Source organism: Puma concolor, chromosome B3 (assembly GCF_028749965.1).
Source record: "Puma concolor isolate L17-30 chromosome B3, mPumCon1.1.hap2, whole genome shotgun sequence".
Taxonomy (NCBI): domain Eukaryota; kingdom Metazoa; phylum Chordata; class Mammalia; order Carnivora; family Felidae; genus Puma; species Puma concolor.
The window spans coordinates 109,735,095-109,752,081 of NC_141672.1; the positions used below are offsets into that span (position 1 = coordinate 109,735,095).

The following is a 16,987-nucleotide window of genomic DNA, read 5'->3' on the forward strand; positions in this document are numbered from 1 at the left end:
CCACAAGTACCTTCCTTTCCTCTATCGTTCTCACCTACCTCAGTCACTTCTCAAAACAGTCAACTAGGGAGTGCTGGGGTTTTGGGGGGGGGTTTTGGGGGAGGGTTTGGTTGTTTGGTTGTTTCTCGGTGATGGGGGTGGTGTAGGAATCATGAATGAGTGGATAAAGGAATTGAAAACAGAAGTAAAGGTATTAATCAACAGATGAGAGTAGTGAAGCACAGGGCATTCTGCCAACTGCTTACACTAGTTTTGCTTAAAGGTAGGTACAATTCTGATGGAGGAAAAAACTGGTGTGTGTGTGTGTGTGTGCACTCTTCTAAAGTTATACAATTTCAGTGTTGACACAGGTCGCTTTTAGAAATTTACCTTTTAAAATTATATTAGGCTTATACTATTTATATATTATAGGCTTACATATTATTTTCACTGTTTACTTTTATAAAAACTATGATCTTCATCGGTTTTATAAGCTCTAGCATTTTCAGCCATCCATTGTATGGACATCTATGCTTGAACAGGAAGAAAATCACCATAAAATAAAATAACAAACCAACCAAACCACTCTAAGAAAAATTTGATAAAGCAAGCTGAAAGCAAGGATCCGTGACATGTCATTCTCAAAAGTGACATCAAAGTTTTAGAACAAAGTGATCTGAATATTCTAAAATCTATAATTCTCCTTTGAAGAAAGCAGTATTCACTACCATGTGAAGGATATGAAAAAATAAGTCATTTCAGTTTCATAAATTGAATGGTGCAAAAATACACTTCAGTCATATCAAACTCCACACCACCTTTACAAATTTATCTCTTTTAAAAAAAATTTTTGTTAAGTTATTATTATTTTTTAAGTAGGCTTCATGCCCAGCATGGAGCCCAATGCAGGGCTTAAACTCACAACCCTGAGATCAAGGCCAGAGCTGAGATCAAGAATTGGACGCTTAATCGACTGAGCCATCCATGCAGGCGCCCCTCAAATTAATTTCTTTCTGCCAGAATGCCCCTGTTAAAATGGCCAGCCTCTGCATAGTATTTGAGACCTGCTCTTTGAAGCCTTCCCTTTTTCTCCAGAAGAGAGTTATTCTCTCCTCTTATGCTTCAAAAGCACCCTGTACATATCTCTATTATGATTATCACATGAATACTGTAACTGCTTCTTTGCAACTAGATTAGGAATTCTTTGAAAGTAGGCAATGTTACATCTCTATCTCTGTAAATATGTTTCAGCAGTCTCTAGCAGAGAACAGGCAGTCAGCAAATTCTTGTTGAAGAGAGACGGACATGATGTATTCATAATGATATTAATATAAGGTTATTTGCGTTCATGAAAAAGCATGACTCAAACTTCAAATTCTGTATGCGGAAGCTAAAAAATCAGTTCCCTTGGTTTTTATTTGAGAAAGGGAAAGATTTTTACAGCTTTCAAAATAATCGCCTATGGATTGGGGATGAAATAGTTTTGTTATATTGACTACTATGTAAAGCCAATGAGTGAGTGGTCTCTTTTTTATTTCAAAAAAATGCCAATTTCATTTCACATTACTTAGTATTCCTTTGTATTCACCACCTTCACACTAACATACTTACCTTCTAAGAGTTATATTCCCTGCGTCTCCTCCCCAACCATAAAAATGGGGCCTGATATGTTTTATGAAACCTTGGTTTCATCCGCCATAGCTGACTCAACTAGACATAAACACTTGCCTCAGACTGGATTTTCTCCCAGAGGGTTAGAATACGGTCACAGAACCATGAGTGAATGTATGACTTTATGAGTTGGAGGACTTGTTCAGCTATGCCCAGTAGTAAAAAGCAAAATGCAGATAGAGAAAAATGAACCGGGTAAGTAGAGAGAGGCAGAGAGATCATGCTGCCCCAGGGTGGTGAGAAAATGGCTACCTAAGTTACCGAGGAATTTCTGGCTCCCAGTTCCCCTCCCCTTCACGAAGCCTGTCTGTACTTTCATCTTCAAGGCACTGTGACATCCCCAGGATTCTTGCTATTAACATTAATTCCTCTTTTTTTTTTTCTTAAGTACAGTGGTTTGAATTTTATTTCTGTTACAAACAAAAGAAATTTGATTTTAAAAACCTCAAAAAAGAAGAGGTCAACTAGAAATATAAAAATGTCAGTTAATCATAGGAGGGAAGAAAAAGCCTTGTTAAAAAATGGCTGTTACATTGGTATCTTCAGGCATTCTTCAGCATAAGAAAATGAAAACTATTCACCAACCATAACAGGTTCTAACAGCAGCCTATACATCCAATTTTAGCACAGTTGTGAGTCAGTATGAATAAAATTCTATTTCAAAGTACAGGAAAAAAACGACAAAGATTAAGGGACAGGGAATATTTTAGAGACTATTAGGCCAAAAATTTTTTTAAAGAAAACTAATACTGCTTACTACAATTTTGACCACAGAGTAGATGAGTTATATCTTCTCATAGCCAGTCTTATGTAATAAAGCCTAAATATCATTATGTAGTTTTCCCCATCCATCTAAACCTGTTTCTCTGAAAAAACATACTACTTCAGAGTCCTCAACTAAAATACTTAGTGGTAGATGATAGTAACCTTTAAAAAAAAAAAAAAAAAAAGGAATCATTTCACAACAGTACTGCCATTATGGCATTGGCTTTTTATTTTATTTATTTATTTATTTTTATCTTTTTTTTTTTTTGGCATTGGCTTTTTAAACAAGACTGTTATACTAGGTTTTTCATGTTTCTTTGATATTAGCTCATTAGTAAAAACTTTTCTTTGGCAAATCAGACTTTAAAAAAAACAACACACAACTAGTTTCTTCAGTAATAATTTTCAAATGGATAGTGGAGAACAATGAATATCAGTACCTTGTACTATTCTTAAGTTCAAAACATAACTTTTTTTTCTTCTTTTTTTTTTTTTTTTTTTATTTTTTTTTTTTTTTAATTTTTTTTTTCAACGTTTTTATTTATTTTTGGGACAGAGAGAGACAGAGCATGAACGGGGGAGGGGCAGAGAGAGAGGGAGACACAGAATGGGAAACAGGCTCCAGGCTCTGAGCCATCAGCCCAGAGCCCGACGCGGGGCTCGAACTCACGGACCGCGAGATCGTGACCTGGCTGAAGTCGGACGCTTAACCGACTGCGCCACCCAGGCGCCCCACAAAACATAACTTTTTAAAGAAAAACTGACTAGTTTCACATAATCAAAATTGAGCAAGACTGGGAAAATCTACAAATGTAACGGCAAGTTCGGAGATAAGAACAAACAAAACAAACAGTACTTCTATCAAATTCACCAAGATTATATAGACAGTTGTGGCACTCGGAAAAAAAAATGAGAGACAAACTTAGGGTAAAAGGAAAAGTTCTGAAAAATTTAACAGTGATTTGCATAAAAAAGATTTAAAGCAAACAAGTCTCAATTCTTTACAATAATAGAAGGTGGCAGAGGTGTCAATAATTTTTAATGATTTTTATTTTCTAGAATTTTTGTTGAAATTACATTTGATTATGAATACTTCATATTCCATGAATTTATTTTAAACCAAATACCGAAGGGATACTGTGCAGGTTTGACCCCATAGTTGAGAAGTTTTCCAATTACCCTATTGTACCCCCTTGTTCAATCTTTGTCTACAACATGCTTCAGTTCATCTCCAAAATTAATAAAAAGCCCAATCTTACACACCTTAATCCTTAACAGGAAAGTCTGGTTAAATGCTACAGTACAGGCTATATGAAACTAAGAGTAAATAAAGGGCATTGTTAGAGTTTAAACAGTGTGATTAATAAGAAAAGTGTGCTAAACTTAAGTATCCATCTATAGAAGAATGGATAATAAAGATGTGTGTGTGTGTGTGTGTGTGTGTGTTTGTATAAATATTATGTAGTCATAAAAAAGGATGAGATTTTGCCATTTGTGACAACATGGATAAACCCAGAGGATATTTTGCTAAGTGATGTAAGTCAGACTGAGAAAAACAAATACCATATGATTTCACTCATAAGTGGAATCTAAGAAAACATAAATACATAAGTAAATAAATAAACAAAAAGCAGAACAAACTTGTGTTTGCCAGAGGCATGAGAGTGGGGGATGGGCAAAATGTGTGAAGGGGAGAAGGAGATACAGGCTTCCAATTATGGAATGAATAAGTCACAGGAATAAAAGGCACAGCACAGTGAATAAAATCAATGCTATTGTAATAGTGTTGTTTGGTGACACATGTAGCTACACTTAAGGTGAGCAGAGCATAATATAGAAGTCAAATCACTGTTGTACACTCAAAACTAATGTAAAGTTGTGTGTTAAGTATACTCAAAATTTGTTTTTAAGTGTGGTGAAATTTAAATAATTAAGTAAAATTAAGAAATACTAATCCTCATTAATGCCGATTTCAAATTTGTAATAAACACCAAATGTTGGAGCTACTATAAAGACTAATGGTCAACTTGCTATGACAGTCTCAAAAGCTAGTAATGTATCTTTCATTTAAAAACCCACAATTAGTTGCTTTGTTCATTCATTTGCTAATTCCAGGTTGGTGAGGGGACACAGATATATAAGTTAAACATCCTGGGGCTCCTGGGTGGCTCAGTCAGTTAAGTGTTCAACTTCGGCTCAGATCATGATCTCACAGCTTGGGAGTTTGAGCCCCGCATAGGGCTCTGTGCTGACAGCTCAGAGCCTGAAGCCTGCTTCGGATTCTGTGTCTCCTTCTCTCTCTGCCCCTCCCCTGCTTAAGTGTGCCTGCGCACACTCTCTCTCTCTCTCTGTCTCTCAAATATAAATAAACGTTAAAAAAAAAATTTAAAAATATAGCAACAGGAGCTATAAAGAGTACCTACTGAATATTTACTGAGTGCCAGACACTGTTCTGAGTGCTTACTTGAATTAACAGATTTAAGTTTCACAATAATCTTAGGAAGAATTCACTATTCCCATTTTACCAGGGAAGAAATGGAGGTACAGAGAGATAACACAGATAGTCAAAGAGCAAGGTCAGGTTTCAATCCCTGACATTCTGGGTTCAGAACCAACTACTTTATATTACCTCTCCAATACTACAATCATTCTCTCAAAAAACTCTTATGAAGGGACGCCTGGGCGTCTCTCAAAAAACTCTTATGGAGGGACGCTTTTGAGGGTGCCTGGGTGGCTCAGTCGGTTAAGCGTCCGACTTCAGCTCAGGTCACAATCTCGCGGTCCGTGAGATCGAGCCCCGCGTCGGGCTCTGGGCTGATGGCTCAGAGCCTGGAGCCTGCTTCCGATTCTGTGTCTCCTTCTCTCTCTGACCCTCCCCCGTTCATGTTCTGTCTCTCTCTGTCTTAAAAATAAATAAACTTAAAAAAAAAAAAAAAAAAAACCTCTTATGGAGTAACTTCCCTGTGCCAGGCACTGTTTCTAGGTGCCTGAGATATAATACAGTTAGTAATAGATTATTTCACAAGGGACTTGATAATCCAGTCAAGAGTATGGGTCTGAGAAGACATTCTGGAGGAAGGAATGCTTAGGCTGAGTCTTAAAAGATGCAAAAGAGTTAGATACGCAAAAGGAAAAGGGAAGGAGAAAATGAAGTCATTCCAAGCAGAAAGACTATGTAAGCCATGGTCAACAATTAGAAATAGCTGTACATTCAGGGAATCTTCAACAAGTAGTTCTGTATGGCTAGAGTGGAAAATGAAAAGCAGAAATTATAAAGGTTAAGATTAGAGAACCAGTCAGAGGCCAAACCATGGTCAGTCTTAATGACATGGTAAGGAGTGCAACTTTATCCAGCTGACGATGGGAGTCAATGATGAATCTTCAAACTGCATGTTAGACACACCCATCTGGCAATTCTGATAAGTTGAATCTCAGGGAGATGAAACTGAAGACAGGAAAACCAGTGCAAAAGTAAGGAAGTAGATCCTAATAAGGCAGAGGTTAAAACAGGGATCCTAGGGAAGGGACTGATTCAGAAATATATTTAGGAGATAAAGCCAATAGAATTCAGAAAATGAATGGATGGGAATGAGAGAGAAAGAGGGGGAGGAATCCTGAATGACTCCTAAGTTCCTTGGATGATGAAGTCAACAGCAGATTATGATGTCTTTGGAAGACAACAGATCAAAGCAAAATTTTAGGCAGGTAAATTCAGTTTGGACAAGTGGAGTTTGAGGTGAAGATAAGTAAGGAGTTAGATAAGATATCTGATGCTTTGGAAAGATGCTAATGCTGGGAAAACAGCTTGGCAAGTAATTGGTAGATATATGGTAACTGAATCCACAGAGGTAACTGTGACCTACCAAGGAAAATGTGAAGGCTGAGAAGCGCAATGAGCCAACCCCAAGAACACCGCTTCTTATGGGATAAGCAAGATAAGCAGAAGAGGGCAGCATGGTGGAAGTCAAGGGGTGGAGTTTCATGAGAAAAGGGCCCAAAGTATTATTGTTTACTTCAGCAAGAGCAAGTTTAATAATATGAAGAAGTAGAAGTAGAAATTAATACTTCATAATAATATGAAGAAGTAGAAAGTAGACTGCAGTGGATAAACAAAAAGTGGGAGAAAAAGAGGTAATTTCAGCCAACGCAGAGTACTCTGTCAATTTCCTCACCTATAAAATTGAGATAATGGGTTATTTGGATTCCTAAATGACTTACTGCATGGAGCGTCACATAATAAGCACTACAGGTTTATTATTATTTTTTGCACTTGCTCACTACACTTAGCCACCCTGAGCGCCTTTCTATTCTCATCCCAAACTTCTTTGTACTGCAAGGCTTTGCACCTGATGCTGTCCCACAAGGATCCCTCTTTCCTCAGCTCGTCACATAACTGACTCTCTCATCTGTCAATATCATCTCCTGAGAAAGGACTTCCGGAGGAAGTACCCTCTTTCGGTCATTCTCTCCTCTCATCCTGGTTGACTTCCTTCATAACTCTTAGCCTTCTTTCCACCTCTCTTGTTTAATTGGAGGTAATACAGCAAAGTGATGGAGAATGCAGGCTCCGTGGTCAGCCTGGCTGCACTCACATTCTGGCTCCGCCACCAACTAGCCATGTGACATTGGACAAACTGCTTCATCTCTCAGTGTCTTCTTCATCTTTAAAAGAGGCAAAATAATAAAGTACTTACCTCATAGACTTCTTGAGGGAATTAAATGAGTTAATCCGCATAAAATTACTGTAAGAATACAGGTACATTCTGAGCACTCAATTATATAATTGTTTGCTTGCAATCATCTCCAAAGCTTCACTTCACTTAATGGCACATCTCAACATGTGCTATTAAAAATATTTGAAGCTATAAAAACTCTCAGTCCAAATCATAAGATGTTAACTAATAACCAAATGAAGGAGTACTGTTCTGACTAAACCTCAAGAAATATTACTTTCAGAGATTTTTTTTTTTTTTTGGCCCCAAAAGTAGCGGGGGAGGGAAACCATACAAAACTAAGGGTCTATAATTAAGCAAGGGAAGTTTTGTTGACTTTTTAAATTTTGATAAATTTTTAAAAATGTTTATTTTCGAGTAAGAACACAAGCAGGGGAGGGGCAGGGAGAGAGGGGGACAGAGGATCCAAAGTGGGCTCTTCTCTGACAGCAGACAGCCCTATGTGGGACTTGAATTCACAAACTGTGAGATAGGAGTGCCTGGGTGGCTCAGTCAGTTAAGCACAAACTGTGAGATCATGACCTGAACTGAAGGGGGACATTTAACTGACTGAGCCACCCAGATGCCCCTGAGCTTTGGTAAATTTTTGATAAGATGTAATTACTGTGTAATTTAGACTAATTTATAAAAAGTAAAATTAAAATATGGAAGATGAGGGAAAAAAGGTTCTGCAAAGTTCTGGCATCAGTAACTGTGAAAAACAGTGTTTTCACTAGAAACTCTAAGAGTAGAGACAAAAGAACTGTACATAAAACTGCTCTACTTGGGGCGGGGGGGGACACCTCTCTTCTCCCTCTCTCTCTCTGCCCTCCCATACTCAGACACACACATGCTCTCTCCCTCTCTCAAAATAAATAAAAACTCTAAAAAATCTGCTCTAATTGGTACAGTTGTTTCTGTTGTACATGTATGACAGGACTGACCAAATAAGTAAATAGATGGCAAACGGTGAGAGTCCGGTTTCTTACTTTTGGAGAGAGAGGTTATAGCTAAGCAAGAGTGTACAGGTAGGATGAACCAGAAGGCACTGAAGTAGAGTCAAAGGTAACAGTATAAACTCATGTTTAGCTTCAGATAGATTAAAAAAAAAAAAAAAGAGTTGTATGTTTATATATGTGCATTAATATGCATACATATACTTCCTAGGTCTGTGCACTGAGAAAGCCTAAAAGCGATGATATCCCTGCAACAATGAGCACACCCAGAAACCAGATCTTGGTTTCTAACATCATTCTCTAATAGAAGTAACCAGGGATCCTTGGAGAAATAGTTGACTGGGGGACTGAGGCAGGGAATACACAAGATGAGTTTGGGGCATATTATTTCTAGTGCCAGAAAGTAAAGAAGTGCTAAGAAGAAGAAGAAGAAGAAGAAGAAGAAGAAGAAGAAGAAGAAGAAGAAGAAGAAGACGACGACGACGACCAATATGTCTTACTGGTCACAGGAACTAACCTGAAAGAGGCAGAACAACTTAAGCAATAACATAAAATGGTAGAGGATCATAACCCAAAGTTATAAAATGAATATCCAGCACTACATATGGATTGAATAAAAAATAATGGGGGAAAAGAGAAAAACCTCCCTTACAAAGAATTCCAAATAATTTTGCAGATATTTCCCCTTCAAGGAGTTGGAACTCAATTCTCCACACACTGAGTATGGTTTCCACAAATGACTCGTTTCCAAAAAGTAGAGTATGGGAAAAGTTTACAGTAGAGACACTTGGCAACACTGCCTCAACCAGGTAATTGAGGCTAAAAATATCAGCGCAGGGGCACCAGGGTGGCTCGGGCGGTTGAGCATCCAAGACTCCTGATACAGGCTTAGGTCCTGACCTCTAGGTTGTGAGAATGAGTCCTGGCATCAAGCGGAGCCTACTTGGGATTCTCTCTCTCTCTCTGCACCCTCCCCCCAACTCGTGTGAGCACGTTCTGTATCTCAAAATAAATAAACATTTTTTAAAAATAAAAAAATTAAAATAACACTGCTAAGTCATAGTGATAGTATGTACCCTTCAGATGATATAATTAGGATGGCATTTTTACCTCTGTGGTCATCCTCCCCCAAACCTATACCTCAGGCTAACACTGAGAAAAATATCAGACAAACCCAAACTGGGGTACTCTCTACAAAATATCTGACCCAAACTCCTCAAACCTGTCAAGGTCATCAAAAACATGGAAAATTTGAGAAGCTGTTACAGCCCACAGGAGCCAAAGGAAATGGAACAAATAAATGTACTGTGGTATTCTGTTTTTTTTTTTTTTTAAATTTTTTTTTTTTTCAACGTTTATTTATTTTTGGGACAGAGAGAGACAGAGCATGAACGGGGGAGGGGCAGAGAGAGAGGGAGACACAGAATCGGAAACAGGCTCCAGGCTCTGAGCCATCAGCCCAGAGCCTGACGCGGGGCTCGAACTCACGGACCGCGAGATCGTGACCTGGCTGAAGTCGGACGCTTAACCGACTGCGCCACCCAGGCGCCCCTGTACTGTGGTATTCTGGAACCCAGAAAAGACATTAGGTAAAAACTAATGAATTGGAGTAACATATGGACTTCAGTTAATAGTAATGTCCCAATGTTGTTTGCTTGGCTGTAACAAACGTAACACAGAAATGTCAGATATTAACAACAGGGGAAACTGGGTGCAGGGTACATGGTAACTCCCTGAAACTTTTCTGTAAATATAAAACTACTCTAAAATTAAGTTTATTTAAAATAACAGTAATAATAGGGAAGCTATTCTCTTAACCAGACTGATTTTAGTCCTGTAAGTCATGTATAGTAGGTTGGACAGCAAGAGAAATAAAGTTAATACTGTGCAAAACAATCTCAATATTGATGAATAGTTTCTAATATTGGACATGTAACTACAGTCATTTAATTTGTGTACATTTTTAGTTGGTATGCACTTTAGGAGCAGAAAACTCTCCTCTAAGCAGGACTCATATTTTGGATTAAAGAAAAATTGTCATACTAATATTAGTAAAGATTCCACCTGGTTTTTGAGGTCCTAAAAGTTTAAATAGTTTTAGGCAAAATATATTCACAGTACATTACTGAAACATTTCCCATACTTTCAGAAGGAGAAAAATGTAGCTACATACTGTAAGAAAATACATTGGAAAATTCACTAATAATATACTACAGTATAAAATTTACAAAAACCTGGGTCCTTAATTGTCACTGTTCAAAAAAATCTAGAAACTTCAAAAAACAAATAAAAACAAACTTTACCAACAAACAAACTTCACTAACATTTGTAATTATCTTAAATATATTAAAAAAAAAAAAAACAAAAAACCTCCTACAAATCATTAAAAAAAAGGAAAAAAATACAACCCAATAGAAAATGTGTAAAGGACAGGTATAGGCCAATCACTTAAGAGGTAACTAAAAATGCTCATGCATAAGAAAGATGAAAGAAAATAAAAACAGAAAATGAAATGCGATTTCACATGAATTAGATGGGAAAAAATCAAAAGTTTGACAACATTAAATGTTGGTAAGGATATGAAGGAACAGAAATTATTCGTCAATATCCCATAAATATCCTATACAGGGAAAGAGGCTTCTATCCTAAGACCCAGCAATTTGACAATTAGGTATATGAGGTGGAGAAACTGGTATGTGCTTCAGAAGATAGAAGGATGTTCATGAGGCACTGTTATAATACATAAAAAATAAAAAACAATCTAAATATTAAATTAGATTTAGCAAATGATAAATTGCAGTATATTTATTTAACGGAACACTATACCAGTCAACATAAGTGAGCTAGACCTAGAGGGCTGACAAGGATGGGGGAGGGGGGTAAAAATTAAAAAAGCAAGTTTCAAAATATGTATACCACAATAAAATCACATTAACAGCTGCTTAAGTTACATTAAAAAAAATAATAATAAGCGCCAGGCACAGTTTTAAGCGCCTTATATAAACAGACTCACTTGCTTTCTAAAACAACCTTGTGAGATAGGTAGATCCATTATCCCTATTTGATAGATGAGGACATTGGAGGCATGCAAAGATTTTAAAATTTGCCTAAGGTCACAAAACTATTAAATAGCAGTCAAGATTTAAATCAAGGGAGTATGGCTCCAATGCCCACAGCTCTTCAAAAGCACTGAAAACAATGCCAGGTACTGTTCACATATGGAGTTTATGAAAAGGTAAAATGGAAGGATACACATCAAATTTATTATAACAATTGCCTCTGGGAGGGATTATGAAGAGAGAGGCAGGAAGGATGAAACTGGGGAGAACAAAAGGACTTTAACTTGATCAGCAGTGTTCGAGTACAGTATAAAGTTCTACCTGCTCTGTTAGTATTCAGTGTGATAACTGTGATATACATAAATCTTTTATATTAAAATTATATCTGGGGGCGCCTGGTTGGCTCAGTGGGTTAAGTGTCCAACTCCTGATTTCAGTTCAGATCATGATCTCATGGTTCATGAGTTTGAGCCCCAAGTTGGGCTCCGCACTGTTAGTGAGGCTCCTGCTTGGGATTCTCTCTCTCCCTTTCTGCCCCTCCCCTGCTTACTCACATTCTCAATCTCTCTCTCTCAAAATAAATAAACTTAAATATATATATATACATACACACACACACACACACAAATACATACACTTATATATATATTTATGTATATATAATTAAATATACTTCTATATATACTTCTATATATATTTATGTGTATATACTCATATACATGAGTATATATATGTATATATATTTATACTCATATATATATAAACTTAAATATACACATACATATATAGGTCTATACCTACGTCTATATATCTGAAGCAAAAATGAAAAAATGTTAGCACTTTTTATGGTGAGTATATGTGTGCTTACCACTCTTTTGGGTAATTTTCTACATTTTTAAAGCTTTTCAAAAATAATGATGTCTCATCTACAAAATATTACAGGAAAAATAAAAAGAAATTTAAGAAATTTCCAATCTCCCTATTTCAGCTTTTATTTGGAAAGGAAAACAGCTAAACTGTGAGTTAATGTATGTATGTATATAGAAAATCCATTTTTATAAGGATCCAAAGAGATACTAAAAGCATACCAGAAACAGTATATCTTACCATACATTTTGACGACTGACTATTCTCAGTGAAAATAAAGTATAACACCAGTAGGAAAACTCCCCTGATATCTCTCCACCTTTTTTATTTTTTTTATGTTTATTTTATTTTTTTGAGAGAGATAGAGCATGAGCAGGGGAGGGACACAGAGAGAGGAAGACACAGAATCTGAAGCAGGCTCCAGGCTCTGAGCCGTCAGCACAGAGCCCGATGCAGGGCTTGAACCCACAAACTGTGAGATCATGACCTGATCTGAAGTTGGCCGCTTAACTGACTGAGCCACCCAGGCGCCACCCCCTGGCCCCCACCTTTTCCCTTGATAGTTTGTCTCTTCTCTCTGTTGGCCTTTACTTGTTTATGCTTTTTAAAAGAAGGAAGCAAGGAGGTACTGAGAAATTGTCATACACTTTAAAATTAACAGTAATAGCCACAGATGAACATACATGTGGCCCTTCTGAATGTAAAATTCCCCAGCACACAATCAAATAATGCTCCAAAAATGTATTCCTAAATTGGTTGTTTGGAACTCAAAATATATTTTCCCATAAAGAAAGTTAAAAGAGGGTATGACCACCAGGAAAAAGATACTGGGAAAGCAGAGTACACAGTATGCACTGGCGGCCCAAGAAGAAAAGAAGGGGTTCTCAACCAGAGTTTGAGGACAGAAATCATGCTTCATTCACCTGTGTATCCTCAGTGACTAGCAAAATACCTGGCACCTCATAAACATTCAAAACCCGCTGCCTACTGACTGATGAGGTACAGAGGAAACATGGAGTCAAGCAGTCCATCAATAGGTGGCACTGTCAATATAAAGTAGTTTGGGTGTAAGATCCACACAGAAAAGAGGCTGGACAGTAACAGTGTGCATTAATATAAGCATCTACATCTGTAAAACCACTACCAAGTTGGTGCTGGTAACCATGTGCCTTCACCTAAATGATTAGCTCCTTCCATTACTGTGTACTGCGTAAGCACCATGTTTTGAGTTATCTTTCTAATAATGAATCATAAGATAGTCTATTGGAGCAGTGGCTTTGTGGGATTTTTAGGATTTTCTCCTATGACCCTTGAAAATATTTTAATGTCACTTTTGTGATTATCAGAGTAATACTATTCAGAAGACAGAAAAAAGTATAAACACTAAAATAAAAATCACCTACAATCCCATCATCCAGATATCTTTTAATATTTTATTAAAATATTTATTTCCTGCCAATGATTTTGCCATTTGTATGTGATATGTTATAAATAATAACAAAGCATATTCTTTATGTTCTGATTTTTTTCTCAACATTATATTGTACTTTCTCATGCCAGTAAATATTTCCAAAAATGTGACTTTTAATAACTGCATGGATTATCGTTAGTTTCACTATTCCTCTATTATATGGTATTTTGACTACTGTAAATTTTTCACCATTATAGTAATAAACTATGTAAATTAATCCTGTTTAGTGTAAAGTTCTACACCACTGTTTTAGAATTCAAAGTGATAACTATGATGTACGGTAATAAAATGTGGAGTGCTTCACTTCCCCCAAGTCACAAGTTCTACTGAGCAATGATCAATAATCTAGGGTATTAAACAAGTAAGAAGTTTTTATCAACTTTTCTTAAGTCATTTCATCTTTCACATCTAGTAAGCAAGAGGAAAGTCCCAAGGTAAGTCTCTGACATCAGAGAGGATGAAAATAACAAGTCAATTTTCTTGCTACAGCCCCTGTTGTTTTCCACTTGGAATAATGAGCCATCAACTTAAATAGGAATAATATAAGATTTGTAATATACATCTCTATCTGTATCGGTTCTGAAATCCAGGTTTCCATAGTAAGTGGATGGCTTAGAGAAAATCTGCAAACAAAAAGATAGTGTAAATAATATCACTCAACGACAAAGAAAAGTTTTCTTTTACAATTCTGCCATGATTTTTATTATTTTTGAACAAGTTAATAAATGTCATATACTCTCTTCCCTCTTATAGCTTCCCAATTATTCCAAATATTATTCAAGTTACCATAAATAGGCCAACAGTTCCAGGAGCTTAAGAATCAATAACTATTTAAGCCAGTGGTAATTCATGTGGAAAAGTTCAGAACAAATCAGCATCAGCTTCCTGGCTCTCTTGCACAAACAAAAAATTTATATCGCTTCACCAATTTTCAAAAGTGCAAATTTGTGTACATAGATTTAAAACTCAGGCCAAAATTTACTCATATTTAGTTCAATTGGGCTGGTGTCAAGATCAATTAATTTTCCTAAAAAGTACATTCTTTAAAAATTCCACAATGAAGTAAGTCTATGTTTATTCATTCAGAAAAAGAAAATTATGTAACATATAGTATATATAATGATGATGAGGAGGAGGATATATGCTATTGTGGACTCCTATTAAGCGGTGCAATTCAAAGGGAAATTGTGAAAATGAAGTAACCGTTGCCCAAAATGTCTAATTCTGGCCAAAACAAAACAAAGTTCCCATAAAAGAAGCCACATACAATCTTTTGTTTCATTATAAGTTCAACCAGGGTTCAAATAGCTTAGAAATTCTGTATACTTAAGTTTTCAAAAGCTGAATCCCAGAACTATCTGCTTTAAACATAAACTGAATAACTTGCCCAAGAGTCCTCACTTATTACCTAACCTTGGGTCCCCCAGAGACTACTTTTTACAATAATTTCAAGTGTACTACAATAGATTAGTGTAACCTGGGCTACGCTGTTTACAGGTGTCTCTGCCTCCTTCCCCCAAGACGAGAAGAGGTAGACTAGAGCAAGCAGAAAATAGTGACTATATACAACAAACAACAGCTTACATCTTGTAAAATTGTTTCTTTTACACTTGGGCTATTATTTTCATTAACGTATAATGCATTTTAAGGAATAACATATTCAGGGAGCAAACAATTTCTGTCCTCACGAGTCTCTAGCTGGCTGACACGCGTTTTCTCCTCAAATAAATACATGCCTGTTGACTGATGCCTGTCCTGCTGTTGCAAACAACAAATAACTGTCCTGTAAGACAAAAACCCTTCTCTAAGGCTCCAGGCGTAACCATACGTTTGAATTAAAAGCACTCTGGAACAATAACAAAAATCTTCCAGCACATCTGTCATTTAAAAGCACGATAATGAAAAGCTGTCGCTGCGACCCAGTTTTAGGTCACAAGCTCCCCCCCCCCCCCCGAAAGCGATAAACTTCAAAGGGAATGGTGGCGACCAGGAACGCTTACCCCCTCCCCCCCCCCCAAAAAAAAGACGAAAAAAAAAAAAAAAAAGCAAGTGACTAACTTGAACGCTAGCCCGGCCCACGCTGGCCGGGGTTACCTAAGCAGACCCCTAGGAGAAAATCGGGCCTCTGGGGGCCCGCCAGGCTCCCGCTGCTGCCCGTTTAAAATATCGAGCAGGTGGGATTCCGGAAGGCCACCTCCGTCTTACGTAACGGGCTTGTCAAAAATCCGAGCTCCAGGACCTCCCCTCTCAACGCCCCCGCCCCCACCCCACCCCCACCTCCCAACAACCGGAGCCCCAAGCCAGCCCGGAATAGAAAATCTGGAATGAAAACACCAGAGCCCCCCATGCGTCCGACACAGAGGTGCGGGCGCTACTCTCAGCACCGCCGTGCCATCCCAGAGCGGACCTAGCCCGCGGAGGACGGCCCGGCTCTGAAACGCCCCCGGGCGGAGGTCGCGGCCATCCGTGCCACCTCTCCGAGCCCGGGCAACCCCGCTCTCGAGACCACCGCTGTCAACGCTCCGGGCCGTGACAGCTCCACATGCAGCTGCTGTCCGCGCCGCTACCCCCGCACTCACCTCACCGCTGGCTCCAGCGCGAGCAACGGGTCGAGCTTGGAGAGTGGTGCACTGTCCCCTCCCGACGGCGGCGGGACACGAGGGGCTGGATGCCGCGGCGCTCTGAACCCGCTTAGCTCATCCCCAGCCCGGCGCTCCGCCCTGCGCGGCACCCCCGCCCGCCCAGGCCTGCCGTCTCAGTCAGACGGGACTCCCCCTCCCCTCGCAGCCGCTGCTGCCTCCGCCTCCTTCTCTGGCTCCAGCCGCCGCGGCCGCCGCCGCTGCGACCGGTGCCATCTTGGCAGTGACGGAGGGGCAGGGGCGGGGATCGCGGACCACAAGGGCCAATCGGGAGCCAGGCCCAGCCCGAGGGGGCGGAGCAGCGCCGGCTTGATGGTCGTGGGGTCCTAGCGCCTGCTCCTCAATGGGCGGAGAAGGTGGGCGGGGCTGAGCCGCGCTCACCCGTGACGCAAGCAGTAGTTGGGGAAATGCGCGCTAGTTCCCCCTGCGGTCGGGAGATCCCGAGCCCGAGGCGGGCGTGGGTGAGACACACCTTCCCTTCCCCTTTCACCACCCGGAGCGTCGGGGATCTGTCTTGGGCTAACCGACCTGTTTCCTCCTTCCTCCCCAGCGGCCCCTGGAGTCCTGACATTGCCTAGCCAGAGCTAGGCACGATTGTCTGAGCGGCTGCCCCTACAACAAGGGCTCTCAGATTCCCCCAGGAAAACCCCCGAGGGTTTAGCAACCACCTAGTAGGTTTCGGTCCCAAGATACTGAAGGTCAGGTAAAATGGGGAATTCTAGGGGGTTCTCTGAAAAGTACGTTGATAAAACATCTATTGTTGACTGAAGGGGTGTCGATTACATTGGATTAATGGGATATGGCCTACTTAAACCTGGCTATGGCTCCACCATTAGTGGGTGTTGGCAAATTGCCTCTAAGAAATGAG

The 16,987-nt window shown here is 39.2% G+C and overlaps 1 protein-coding gene across 6 annotated transcripts in view; it reads right to left on the reverse strand.

Moving 5' to 3' along the window:
• DENND4A (DENN domain containing 4A) overlaps positions 1-16,350 on the reverse strand; it is a 133,931-nt gene extending 117,581 nt beyond the window's left edge. For 4 of the 6 annotated variants that reach the window (XM_025919844.2, XM_086710979.1, XM_086710980.1 and 1 more), the window contains exon 1: positions 16,060-16,350. The gene's annotated coding sequence lies outside the window, so the exon portion shown is untranslated. The remainder of the gene's footprint in view (positions 1-16,059) is intronic. The other 2 variants (XM_086710982.1, XM_086710981.1) reach the window with 1 other exon arrangement.
• Positions 16,351-16,987: the final 637 nt, after the last annotated feature.